This window comes from Pteropus alecto, unplaced genomic scaffold, assembly GCF_000325575.1.
Source record: "Pteropus alecto unplaced genomic scaffold, ASM32557v1 scaffold3, whole genome shotgun sequence".
In the NCBI taxonomy this organism is placed as follows: Eukaryota; Metazoa; Chordata; class Mammalia; order Chiroptera; family Pteropodidae; genus Pteropus; species Pteropus alecto.
Genome location: NW_006442484.1, coordinates 36,654,849 through 36,670,224, shown reverse-complemented (window position 1 = coordinate 36,670,224; position 15,376 = coordinate 36,654,849). Strand labels below are relative to the sequence as shown.

The following is a 15,376-nucleotide window of genomic DNA, read 5'->3' as shown; positions in this document are numbered from 1 at the left end:
GAAACATAATATAGAACCAGAAATACACTCACCTTTACATAGTCACTTTAATCATGGTAAAGATTCATTGCAATGCAGTGGAGGAAATGTCAGTCTTTTCAATTAATAGTGTTGGAGCAAAAGAAAAACATATATATCAATTCCTACTTTACATTGTAATCCAAAATTCATTCAAGGTGAATTATAGATCTGAACATGGAAGATGAAACAATAAAGCTTCTGGAACAAAAGAGGAAAATATATTCATAGACTTGGAATAAGCAAGCATTTCTTAACAAGACCCCAAAGCCCTAATAATAATAAAAAAATCAAAATAAATTGGGCTACATTAAGATTTTGTGTTCATTAAAAGACACCATTAAGAGAAGGGAAAAAGTAAGGTATGGACTGAGGAAAGATATTTATAGGAAAACATACTTTACAAAGACCCATGTCTAAAAGATATAAAGAACACCTAAAAATCAATAAAAAGAAAAGTCATGGAAAAATTATCAAAAGCTTGAACAGGGACAACATGATAGACGATATGGTCAATATGAGAAATGCAATCATGGTGAAGAACCACTACACACCTACCAGAATATCTAATATTCATGTTGCTGAGGATGGAAAGCAATGGGAACTCTCATATACTACTCCTCTCGTGGTCTTCAGAAAACTGGCAGTATCCACTAACACTGAACATATGTATATTTTATAACTCAAGTTGTAGACATATATGTCCCCCCAAAATGTATGCATATGCAGCCCAATGATGTTCATAGGAGCACTATTTATGAAAGCTAATAAATACAGACTAGGCATCAGTTATATTAATATAATTCATAGCAATAAGCAAGTGTGGACTATTGCTACATGCAATGACAAAAATGAGTTCCACAACTTAATATTAGAATATTAACTCACACACAGACACCAGTCTTTTATGGTGGTAAATGTCAGAATAATGACTTCTTTTGGAGAGGATAGTATTCTTGGGGTACATGGGAGGATTGTGCTTCTGTTATGTAGGTAATTTTCTATTTCCTTATCTCAGTGATAAACAGATGTGTTCGCCTTATAAAAATTCATTGAGCTGTACCATTACTATTTGTGCACATTTCTGTATGTCTATTCTTTTACAAAGTTGATCTATAAAGTACATTACTCTCTCCAGCGCCCTTAACTTCCTGACCTGCTTGTGGTTTGGTCCACTGGCATACCTTTTTTGCAAATGACCACTAATAAATAAAGTCACGTGTGTCCTTGTTCTCAGTGATCTGAGTACTTCTGGAGATAAACATTACAATTCTCGCTCTCCAAGCCATTTTGGGCCTCAGCTCAGGTCTCAGAGATGCTCACAGAATCCTGTCTTCTCTCCAAACTAGCTCTCTTTATTTTATTTCAAATTATCTCTATCTTAACAAACCTACCACACTATCCCTGTCTTCTTCCCTTGACAACTGACATTGCTTCTGCTTTTGTAGGACAGAAGCGTCATAGATACCACCCCATACTACATCCAAATCCAGGAAATTAAGCAAAGAAATTTTACCCATTAGCAAGAGACACCAGGCTGTGGAGGGCAAACCACCAGTGTACACCTCAAATTTCTTAACACATCAGATAGCGTATGAGTCTTTCTTTGACAGTAAGTTAACAGCAATATTCTACCAGGATTCCACCGTAATTTAAAGAACTTGGACAAATAATCAGGAATAAACATCTTCTCCCTTTTCCCTTCTGCTCTCCCAGACCAAAAAATAAAAAAAAAAAATTACTTTTTATGTTAATCTTCTTCCTTTCCAAAATGTTTTATCTCCTTTGTGAGACAAACTCTGTTTTAGATTCACTATTCCTTTCATGATCCAGGATTATCCTCCACTAATGAATCCCTCTTTGTCTTTTATCTTCAATCTATCACTTGTACTCCTCAAACTACATACTCTTTTACTTCAATCTCCATTAAAAGGAAAAACTCTACCTTTCTGTCAATAAATCCCTAGCTTTTATCACATGCCTGAGATCCAAATCTTTTCATCCAGTACCTATTAGATATGCTCAACCTGCAAAATATATACTTGTCTATATAGGCACCTCAAATAGATTCATTAAGAATTCTTACCAAAAATCTCTATTTACCTACTTCATAAAATAATGTTCTCATCTTTCTGTGCACACTGAAAGATTGAGAGTCTTCTATGACTTTTCTACTTACTGCATCCAAAGTCATTGGGTCACGTCAATTCTACCTCCTAAAATTTCTCTCAAATGCATCTTGTCAAGTTCATCTGTTACTTTTATTTGGGTCTCATTACTTTTAAAATTATTAGATTGAATTAGAAAAACAAATCTATCTATACTCTCTGTTTATAGTGTACAAGAGATAAATTTTGAAAGTAAAAAAAAGGGCAAATATATAACAGACAAATTGAAATCAGAGATACTGTACTATATTTTTAATATACTTAATTGATATTGATCAAATTAAAAATATTATCTTCTATTCAAGGGCCCATAGAATATTTAGAAAAAGTGCATAGATACACAAATCTATCTATACTCTCTGTTTATAGTGTACAAGAGATAAATTTTGAAAGTAAAAAAAAGGTTAAATATATAACAGACAAATTGAAATCAGAGATACTGTACTATATTTTTAATATACTTAATTGATATTGATCAAATTAAAAATATTACCTTCTATTCAAGGGCCCATAGAATGTTTAGAAAAAGTGCATCGATACAAAGTCCTCTATCATTTTCAAAAATATAAATTATATATGTCCCTTTTTACATATACAATAAAAAAACAAAATAAATTTAAAACGTTAACAAAAAATTATCATGAAAAAATCTTTAGTCCATGTCAATTAAAATTTTTATTACAGAATAGTTAAAAATAATTATAAGAACACAACAGATCAAAACACAGGACAATGAAAAAGCTATCAGAAGCAAATATAACACCAATTATTTTCAATGACAAATAATAAAAAAAAGAAAATTAATGAATTGGGCATTCAACTCAAAAATATATACAACATAAACCAAAAATAAACTTAAGGAAAGCAGGAATTAATATAAATAAAAGCAAAAATTTTTTAAAAGGCAGAAAATCAGAAAATTGGGGGGAAAAAATAGACTAACAAAATTAGCAGTGCCTTTTCTTTGTACTGTAAATAACTACTTAAAATATAATGACACCACATTAATAATAGTATCCATAGAATTTAAATTATTAGGAATTAACTTCATAAGAAATGTAGAACATTCATGTTAAAAACAAAAACTTGACTTGAGAGACATAAAAGAAAATATGAATCAAAACTGTGGCATATGATGTTCTTGAAAGAAAAGTTCAGTATTGTAATAATGTCAGTTTTCTCTATATTAGTTTTCTGTTGCCACACATTTTGAGGCTGAAAACAACATAAATGTATTATGTTATAGTTCTAGAGGTTAGAAGTCCAAAATGGGTCTTATTAGGATTAAATCATAGTGTCATTTGCTTCTTTCCCTCTGGAGGCTCAAGAGGAGAATTCATTTTCTTGCTTTTTCTAGCTTTAGGAGGCCATTTGCTTTTCCTTGGCTCATGTCCCCTTCCTCATTAGTAAAGCCAGCAATTTGGTGTCATCAGATTCCTCTCTTCTGTCCTCTGCTTCCATCATCTTCTCTGCTTCTAACTCTCTTATTTCACTGTTTCCCTGACAAGGACTCCTTGCTATTACATTGGGCCCAGCCAGACAATCCAGGAGAATATCCCAAGATATTTAATTCAATCGCACCTGAAAAATCCCTTTTACCACGTAAAGTAACAAATTCATAGGTTCTAGAGATTAAGACATGGGCATCTTTAAGTGGTCATTATTCTAAGTCACAATTTCCAAATTGATTTACACATTCAGTACAACTCAACTCTTTTTTAACTTAACAGAGGATTCTAAAATATAACTAGAAACTCACATAAAACTAACTCAGAAATTTTTTAAGAATAATAAAAGGAAAGGACTTTCATCTCCAGATATAAAAACATATGGCACCATAACAATTAAGGCAATGTAGTAGTAGCATAAGAATAGATGTATCTTGTAAGATAATTTTTTTAAATATATATATAATATATATTTATATGTAATTAGTATTATAGTACATGATAAGAAGTGACATTTAAGAACTGAAGGAAAATGTTGATTATTCAGTAAATTATGCTGGGCAAATAGGTTAATTATTTGGAAAAAATCGTTGGGATTAAAGTTAGATATGTACTTCCCATCACACGTCAAAATCAATTCTTGATGGATAGCAGTATTAAACACAGAAAAATGAAACCATTAAATTTAAAAGTAAAATGTAATGAAGTTATTTATCTTTTGATGAATTGAGTACAAAAGAACTAAGTATATAAAAGAGGAAGAAATAAAGAGAAAAAATGATAGCTTTGGTGACATAAACACAGACATACAAACTTGCAAACATCAAAAACACCATAAACAGAAGTAAAATAAACAACAACAAATAAAACAGAAAAATATATTTTCAATCATATGACAAATAACTTGAAGGAAAAAGCAAAAATCTTATTAGGAAAATAGGTAAAGATATTGTTTTGACTTTGTTAAGTTAACATTTGTCAAAGTTTAACAGACCACAAGAGAAATCGAAATAGAGAAGTTTATTTCTCACAGGTCCTGGAGAAATGTCTTGAGGGGCCACATGAGAAGGTCAAGGCAGGGTGAGACAGAGAGAGACAGGATCCAGGCCACATGCTTTTGCTAGAATCCTTGGATAAAGTGCTTTGGGGTTTCCAGCTAAACTGATCAATTCAGAACAAAAGAGCAGGGTTTTGGTAAGCCCCTCGGGATCTTATCAATGGGGTGCACAACGGGAATGCCCTGAGAGGCAAGGCTGCTGATCACAAGTGCCGCTGGGAAAGTTATATCGGGAACTTATATTTGCTTGAGACGCTGAGGGTTGCTATCTAGGGCACTGCACTTACATGAAGGGCTAGTGTCAGTTTAAGTTCCTCACAGGCAACATGGCCAAATAAAATAGATGCCAGAGCAGCAATACTATGGAGTAGCTTAGCTAAACTCTCTTCAGAAATATTAACTGGCAAGGGAAAAATGCAAATGATCAATAAATACATTATTTAAATATTCAAACTGTGCAGTCCATTAAAGAAATGCAAATTAAAATACTTATACAATGCCATATTTCCCTAGCAAATAAGTAAAGTTTTTTTTGTTTTTTTCTCTTTTTTTAATGGTATTATCCATTATTTTTTTGAGAGTGGATACTTAATACCATTCTAGTATAGTCATAAATGGATACACAGTTTCTGGAAGATATTTGGTTACTTTTTAAAAGCCTTAAAAATTATATACACTATTACTGACACACACAGAAATGCTTTAAAGAAGAGTGTTATGCATAATCGCAAAAATGAAATAATGGAGCGACCAAAACTTTCATCAATAATGGATTTGCTAAACAAATTATGTTATGTTCACAAGAGTAAATATATGTGGGAAGTTTTTAAAAATCACATTTTAGAAGCATATTTAAAGATATTGTTGCAGGAAGCAACACCCATCGGAGGAATTTGGACGCTCAGACAACTTTGTTAAAGGAAAGAGAGTTTATTAGGCCGGCGGAGCACGTGAGGCAAAAAAGTATGAGCTCGTTCAGGTTAGATTTCTTACAGTTTATGTACCCCGGTAGTGTTCCATGCAAGGGGTGAGTGATTTCTTTGTCTGAGGGTCTATGTGCACTTCCAGACTCAGGATGCGAGGGAGAGTGTCAGGCGGGAGCTGCAAGGGGGAAGGAAGTCCAGGACCAATAGTCCTATCTATTTATTGTTGGTGTGGCAAGAGTTTCCAGGCCATTTAAAGATCTATAGGGTGTGGTTAATCTACAACCCACTGATTAGGTCATTCTGCAAGCCCTTTCCTTTGCATTTTTCGTATGTCTCTTCTCTTAATATGGGGTAATATTCATAATGTATTAACGTGAAAAAGCATGTTATGAAACTTCTCAGATAATTTCTGAAGTATGTAAGGGTATTAAAATTAAGAAAAGTCTAAATAGAAAAAAAAACCGTTTTTTTCTAGATATTGAACATTACATTTTAATTTTTGTTTTTTCTTTGTGATTTTCTCTCCTTTTCATTGTTAAGTTACACAATGAACCTTGTTTTTGTAATCATAGCAAAAATAATGCATGTTATTTTTAAAATCCTAATAATAGAGCAAAAGAGTATAGAACAATTAGACTCCCTCAATCGAGTCTTAAATTTTTTTAAAATTAATCATTCTGGCTCCTCTATTCCCCCATCTGAAGTGAGGCTACCTTAATGTTTAAAATGCTTCAATCATTCTGGACTGATAATATCTTGCTCAGACCAACCTGGTCTAACCAACAGGTACAGTTTTACATTTCCTACCAGTGACATGATGTTTCAGTACATCTCAGTCAGGATTTGAAGTGAACCTCCCCAGCTAGAATGATAACTTCAAGAGTTTGAGACATGTTCTTAATTCATACTCCTTACATATTATTGCTGGACCCTGAAACAGTGCCATGGCCACATTTATTGTTGATGACATTACAGGTTCAGTTCAGTTCTGCTCAGCTCCATAAAGAAACTCTTTAAAGTAGACAATAAATGAGAAAGAAAAGTCAGAAAGAGGATAGGATCCTGGTTGAGTAAAAGGTGTTTAATTTTGTACCTTAGCCTTAGTCTAGCTTTTTATACTAATACTTCATCAGACAATTTTTCTTTGTCTTATGCCCACGTGGTGTTTCATGATCGTTCCAGTTTTTCACAATACTTTCTTCACGTTTGCAAATTCGCATCAATTTACTTTTTGACAATATTCTCCCTTTGAAATCCTTCCTATGTCCACTTACGCATAGTTATCTAAAGATAACTGGCTTAATATTTTTACGCTTTAAAGTTGAAATTAAGTATATACTTTGTTTGCTTTTTCTTTATATTGCTTAGTCTATAAATACGTAATATTGAAAATTTACAGAATATGTCCTCCTGCCCATGTGTGGCTCATCTATAACAGGAAAGTGATCAACTGCCACAATTTGGCTTCCATAAAAATTATATTCTCACAATTATCAGAGGGAGTTAGTACTGTGATGGTAGCACACCCAGCAGTGAACGCCATATATATGTGATACATAAGGCCGGAATAAAACATCGATATATAAATAAGACTTTTACTTTGGATAATGAAATGGTGAGTCATCTAAGGGAACAAAATGGCTCTCAGGAAAATAGATATTCTGCCACAGGGTACTCAGGTGAAATAATTTATAATTTTTATTCTTAATATCGGTTTCCACATTTTTCTGACTCATATCATCTCCTGATATATCAATAGAAAATATTTTTCTTTTACTTTCAATTTCAGAGCTAAATTCTCAGACCTCTAGTTAAAAAGGACTTTGCTTAAGAAATTTGACATAAAGAACAATCTCAAACATGGTACCATGTACTACAATGTGAGGTATTAAACTATTTAATAAGTCAGAAATATTTTTAAGCTATATTTTTCCCTTTCTACCTTTCCTTTCTTTATCACTCCATCATCTATTTCTAAACAGAATTTAGGCTAGGTCTTATAAGCTTACGATCTTATAAGAAAGCTATAATTTATACATGTAGCAAAGAACTTTGAGGTCATGGATAAATTAGAACATGAGCTAGTTATCTAGAAAGCTTCCAGTTTTTTCTCCTCATATGTTTATTTATTTGTTCTTTAAATTCTCCTAATATATATCTAAAGTCTGGTCAGTTCATTCACTTTTATTAACCAATTAATTCATAGCCAGTTAATTTAATTTGAACAGTAGGTTTGTGTGAATAGACAGGACATAGTCAAATGCAAATTTGGATGTCATCCAGCTAATTTGATCCGGAAACAGAATAAATAATAACCAGTATTGTGAAGTTTGGGATCTGATTCACATAGCCAGGACTTCTATACTGGTCAGAGTCAGATAATTGCCAAGTCCTAAATGTTGATCTGTTCTATAGACACAAGGGATTTCACTTGACTTATTCATTCTCTCTCTCTACACTTCTAGAACATTATACTTTAAATTACATCCAACCTTTTGCACATTTGTTCTGAGTTTTTTACATCGTAACTACAATATAGCACATTTGATGTCAAATCTGTACATTCTAATTATGGAGAACCAAAAGCAGACAAGCCCTTGTGTGCTTGTGAACCAAATACAACCAAATGTTTCCATTTCTGAGCCTAAGATTATCAGGGAATTTCAAATATTTCTCTATTTCTGAATGACAAAAGGGACATGCTTTCAGAGCTAAGGCAAAGATAGTCTTTTTTAAATTTATAAAGCTTGTGATAAAAAAAAAATGTTTCTTTGTATGTGTTTGTTTTGAGTCTGGTTTTAAGAATTTCTTACAACGTTTTCACTAGAAATGTTGTAGTTTAGTTTTGTTCCCTGGAATCTAAGAGGTGAAACAGACTAGCAATAAAAATTAAACTGACTAGTCCAATTTCATTGCCCAAACTAAAATTTGGAATGTAGAGAAAAGCAGAAAGAATGCTAAGAAAATACATTTGTATTTTAAAAGTCCACTTTAATCTTCTAAATCCTTATTGAAAACAAAGCAATAAAATTTACAGGACATAACTATATATATGTGGTCAGGTATTTAGGAATAAAAACAAGCCTGGCACTGATTTATGGAATTCTTTGTGCTTTGACGTGACTAAGGAAGGGTGAAAAGGTTTCTTTTGCTAAAAATAATGACACCCATACCTAAGAAAGCATCTGGATGCCATTCTTGAAACTATAAGACTTTTCTAAAAATCAGGCCTGTGACCCTGGTAACCAATCATTCAGTCCATAATAGAGTTTATTTTTTTCTTTTTCCACGGATTTTTTTTTTGGAGAACCTTCTTATATGTAGTTTTGCTTTTGAATACTGAGTATTGATACATGAAGGGCCATATGCGATGTTGTCTATTACAGAATTGCAAGATATGTTTTTACATAATTTTAGATACATTTTTCGATGTGAGTGAGCGTGCTTGCTGGTGGCATAGAAAGAAGAAATATAAGATATGTATTATATTTTTCATGTATTTATTTTACGATATTCATAATGTATATAAAGGTTAAAAAAGTAATATTTAATTTCATACTCAGGCATAAAATAAATTAAAGAACAGATAAAGAACATCAGACAGTAAACTTCGAATGCTGTAAAGTATTGTTAACTTTTTATTTCTAGTGAGATTTTGTTCAGGAGAGTATGAGATATTAAATTTTATTCTGGAACTATATGAGTGAATTGTTGTCCTAACCATATTTCAGACTCTATATTTATTGTCTAATAAAGTAAGTAATTAGCAAATGAGTATAACACAACAAAAAAAGAAGTTCTATCCATTTTATACAATATTCACAGTGGAAAGCCTGGCTAGTTTTCCTAATTTATAGAGATCACAGAGGAAATGGGCAATTTGAGGATTGCTTCTTTTGAAGTAGATTTTAAAAAGACATTAGGATCTGTGGCATTTTTAGCAAACTTGTATGGGGAAAGCGTATAAGAAAGAGTATAAGTTATTGGTGATAGGCTCTGTGCTGGCTCTTTTTCCTGCTTTTTGATTTTACATACTGAAATCATTGTTTTTAAGATATATGTAGTAAGAAACATGAATATAATATGCTGTTTAAGTAATAATAATATCTTAAGGTTATCTTAATGACCAAGTTTCTCACTAAACTTTGATATTAGAATTTTTATATATAAGATTTTATTTACATATTTCTCTCATACAGTCATATACTCTTGAATAGTTTCTTGTACAGAAGGATGCCATCATTTTGGGGGCAAGAAAACTTCTTTCAAAAGGATATATCATGAAGCAGGGGAGGAGGAACATGATACTTGCATGGCAATCTAAAACAAATAAACAATGATCCCAAGTGACTCTCACCCATGCATCTGTCTATTATTCATGCATCACCAGCTACATACACAATATTGTTTTTAGAAATCCAGTGTCTGGCATGTCATAGGTCCTCAATGCATTTATTCAACAAATATTTATTGAGCACTAAATACATTCTAAGCAATGTTCCAGGTGCTAGGGATACAGCAGTGAACACAACAGGAAAATTTTACCTGTTGTAGTAGGTTGAATTGTGACTCCCGAAAGATAAGTTCATTGTGAATCTCAGAATGTAAACTTACTTGGAATAAGGGTCTTTGCAAATGTAGTTAAGGTAAAGATCACAAGATGAGATTAGGGTGAGCTCTAAATTCACTAATTTATGAGACAGAAAAAGAGAAGACACAGTGACCCAGATAGAAGAAGGCCATGTGAAGACAAAGGCTAAGATTGGAGTTATGAAGCCCCAAGCTAAGAAATGCCAAAGGTTGCCAGTAGCCACCAGAAATAAGCTATAAGGGAGGTATGGAACTCATTATCTCTCAGAACCTCTAGTGGGAACCACCCCTGCCAACTCTTTGATTTTGGTTTTCTAGACTCTATAACTGTGAGAGCATAAATTCTGTTGTTAAAACCACTAGTTTGTGAGGATTTGTTACAGGGTAGCCTCAGGAAACTAATCCACCTGCTTTGGTAGAGTTTAAATTCTAATGTGGGGAGATACATTTTTAAAAAGAAGTAAAATATAATGTATATTCAATGGTGATAATGCTATGAAGACTGCAGAAAAGAAGGATAGAAAGTGGAAGTTGTGAATGGCACGATAAGAGTTGCAGATGAAGAGAGTTCGGGACTGGCTTGAACAGTAACGGAATGCTTCATAGAGGAGAGGTACTAAGAGTTAGGATTTGAAAGATGGGCAAGATACAGTTAGGAGGGAACAAGTCACGTAAGAAATTTCAAAAGAAAGGGCATTTAGCTTTGAGCGGTAAACACGGTGCAATATACATATGACATATTATTGTACACTTGACATCTATATAATTTTATTAACCAATATCCCTCAATAAACTTAATTTTAGAAAAGGAATCTAATAAAAAAAATAAATTTCAAAAGGCTAACATAGTACTGATGACTTTAAGTATGAGCAGTGTGTCAAGGCCACTGTGAGGAGGTGAGTCTAGCTGAAAAAAATATTTTGTATCAGGTTGAGTTAAAGAATATCTTGGTTGATAGTTCATCTGATAAAACTTTAAAATTCTTTAACTATCTTCAGTGACAGAGACACTTCAGAAGCTCAGTATTCCAATATACTCAGGGGATTGCAAAGATAAAGAATGAACTAGGATTTACTCTTATGGAGTGTCTCAGTTTCTAGTTTTGTTCCTAAGAGTTCCCAAGAGCTGAATATCTAACTTCTCTCTGACATTACTAGTTCTGTTCTTTTGACCTACACAAAGTACCAATCTTTCACGTGATAGTCCTTTGAGCATTTGAAGATATATGGGTCTTTTCTTCATCATGTGTACAATGATCAGTTTCTTTTTTTCCTACCTGTCACTTATATGATTTCTACGCCATCCACCTTCTTGCCCACTCTATCCTATCCATGATGTAGTTTCTAAAGCCTTCAAGTGTCTACCATATTAGAGAATGTATGTTGTTAGTGCCATACATCTATCAATGTGGACAATGAATACAATAAAAAATTTGACCCTCAATACACTATTGTCTAATATTAAATTAATAGTCACCTAAAATTCAAAAGTCAAAAGATTTTTGACTAGATGTGTTGCCATGTAGCAATATCTGCCACTTTCGGTGCTTAGTGTTGTATTTGCATTCTGTTGTTCCATCTTGCCAAGATCTCATAGATCATGATTCTGATATGAAAAAAATATTCACCATTATCTTCAAAACTTTTGACTAGAAATTTGGCAAGTAAGCAACTTTTGTTTTTATCTCATCCATTGATAAATCAAAGCCCAGTAAGAAAGTTATAGTATGCCATTTTCAACTTTCCTTTATGTTGACATTCACTTATTAATTATTAAATTTTGTGTCCAGTCATCTAAATCATTATGAGGCTTTTCACATTATTTTATAATCCATATTTTTCTTATTTTCCACAGGAATATTATAAGACTTTTTCACTTGCTAAGTTATATGTAGATATATTATATTTATATTTCCTTGCCTCACCAGTTTAATACACTTTTTAAAAAAAAAATTGATTTGAGATAGCTTGAATTACATCCTCAAAACTATTCGCACTTCTAAGGATTACTACTCTGTCTGAAAATTTATGAAACATATATTTGATCAACTATAGTAGAATAATTTTCAGAAATGTCAATGTGCTTTTTTTCTTTACCTAACATTTTGTCAAGATTTTTTAAATAGCATTTGCTCTTATCTAGTTTTCGGCGTCTTTCAGTTTCTACCAATATTAAGCAGTATGTGTTTAGAAAGCTCATCTGCAAATTATTCCAATATCTTGGAGAATAACTCTGTAATGTTTCTTCAGAAACTGAACAAATATGTCAGATATAACAGCAAAAATTTGAGTTAATTTTTAGTCTAGAAATAGGTAAAGAAGGTCAACCCATTTGAAAGAATACATAAAATTCTGGCAGAAAAAATACTGTTGTGCCAAATTGCAGGAATATGCAAAAAGGAGACATAACCTCAGTTCCACAAGGGTGTTATGCACTTTAAATGCTAGTTACTAAAAGAAACTCTGACAAATTCTACATATTACCTCAAATGCGTTTTATTGGCAGGAAGAATAGTGGAGGAGCAGGCTACTCATAGCAGAAACAAGTACTGTGACATTTGCAAAACTTCAATATTTCAAAGGTTTACTAGTAGGCCGGAAGACATCTTTTTTCTTTAACAAGATGAGAATTCAAGGGAATAAATTTTAGAGGTAAGGGTACATGAGGGAAAGAAGGAGACAAATTTTTTGGAAGCTACTTTTGCAGCTGTGGACCTTTAGCTGCATGGCACATGTATATACCAAGTGCGTGTTTGTGTTTGAGGTGACTATGTATATGTGTATTATAAAAAGTAGTGTGGAATAAAATGTTTGTCTCATCATTATGTCTTATCAGAAGTCCATGAACTTCAATTTCCTTTGCCTTCTCCTTTCTCTAAAATGATTCTTCTTACCAGTTTACTCCAAATTAAAGGTGTCATCTAGAAATGAAGGGACTTCCTTGCAGTAAGTAGTCAGAGCGTGTCATGAACAAATGAAAGGCAACATTTCACAAGAGAAATTGGGCAGAGCCACATGACACATCAATATGATTAGAATACACAAAAAAACTGTCACAAGTTTCTGACTACTAGAAAAGAAGTTGTGATATAAACATAGAGAATAAAAACACATATCCACTTTCTCCATCTCACTATAAATGACTAGAAAACTAATTTTTTTAAATGTATATTAACAACTTTCAGACAGAAGATAATAGGCAGCAGAGTATTAAAATTACTGAAAGAAGGGGAAAATAAGGCAAGCTTTTTGATTGCCCTAGCTTACTACCTGGAGCCAGGTTTTAGGCCATAGCACAAGACACTGAAATAAAGACTGGAATGGGGGCAATGAGTTGAGAAGATAGTTATCAGAGCTCAAAGATGTCAAGAATGAGATTTTACAGAGCAGATTATTGGAAATAAACAGGAAAGAGCTTGGGAGTCTGCAAGAGGATCTCCTTAAGGCTTTGACTGATTTGCCCATTCGTGGGGGAAAAAATATCCGAGAGTCTGGGAAAAGAACCACTGAAAAATAGTGAGAAAGCAGTTGGTTGAACAATTCCCAGAGTTTAAACGTAGGTAGAGATAGTTTTATTCCAACCAACGACAGAATAAAAACCTTAAAATACATTAGACAAAGAATAGAGTTTTTAGAAAGGTCACATTAAATAGTAGATCTAAGTTAGCTCCATATATAAAGCTGCTCTGGACCTATCACAGCAAAATTAAAAGCCTTAAAGGGATCGTACTTATCTAAGAGTACTTACCTGTGTGTCAGAATAAAATCCAACACTCTTTAAAAGTCTACAATAAAATTCCGTACCCAACAATGTAAAATCCATTATTTCCAGCATAGAAACCAAAATGATCAGATAAACAAAGAAATGGGAAAATGTGACTAGGAGAAAAATATAATTAATAGACTTAAAAATAATAGACATGGTAGAATTACTAGATCATAACCTGAAAAAAAAGCTCTTACGAATCTTATGAACATGTTCAAGGATATGAAGAACAACATAAACATACTGAGACAAGGATGAAAGATACAGGAAACCTCTAGGTGTAAAAAATTCAATATCTGAAGTGAAAAATACACTAGATGGCATAAGAATAGATTAGACATTGGAGAAGAAAAGGTCAATGAACTCAGACATATAAAGAGAACTATTAAAAAAGAAAAAACAAATAAAAAGTAAAATAAAAAATAAACAGATTATCGGTAAGCTTTGTGACAATATCAATTTGTATAACATGTGTAATTAGAGTACGAAAAAAGAGTAAAGAGATGGAGCTCAAAAAATCTGAAGAGTTTACGGCCATACCACCCTGCACAAGCCCAATCCTGTCTGATCTCAGAAGCTAAGCAGGGTTGGGCCTGGTTAGTACTTGGATAGGAGAACACCTAGGAAGACCAGGTGCTGTAGGCGTAAAAAAATTAAAATATAAGGGATTGTAAACTGACAAGGTCCTTGCAATCTATGAGGTCAACCAAGGGTTGCCTTGCAAAAAAAGAAAAAAAAAAAATCTGCAGATATAAAGGGTAAAACTTTTTTCAAATTTGTTGACTACTCTAAGCCTACAGATTCTAGATTCTCAATGAATCCCAAGCAAAATAAATAAACGGATGATGGATAGATGATAGGTGATAGACAGATGCATAGATTTATAGATATATAGATAGATGATCCACACCAATGCACATTCTAATCAAATTTATGAAAAGCAGTCATAAAGAGAAAATCTTAAAACATGTTCAAGGATATGAAGAACAACATAAACATACTGAGACAAGGATGAAAAAAGCAGCCAGAGGAAAATACACATTATATATAAATAAACAAACAAACAAACAAACAAATAAGAACTACATCATACTTCTTAATAGAAAACATACAGGCGAGAAGACAATAAAATGATATAAAATTCTAGATAGAATTAAATGATAGAATGAATTAAAGTGTTGGAAGAAAAAAAAAGCTGCCAACCTAGAATTGTATGCTCAATAAAAATCTCTCTGTAAAATGAAAGAAGAAAAAATTAAGATTTTATTCCAGACAAAAAAGCCAAGAGATTTATTGCCCGAAGAATGGGCCTACAAGAAATGTTAAAAGAAATTCTTCATACGGAAATATAATGATACCAGGCAAAACTTGGAAATAATAAATATGCTGGTAAATACGAAATT

General features: G+C 32.6%; 1 pseudogene; it reads left to right on the top strand.

Annotated features, from left to right (window-relative positions):
- Window positions 1-14,499: 14,499 nt before the first annotated feature.
- On the top strand, window positions 14,500-14,618 carry LOC112470651 (annotated as a pseudogene).
- The last annotated feature ends 758 nt before the right edge of the window (window positions 14,619-15,376 follow it).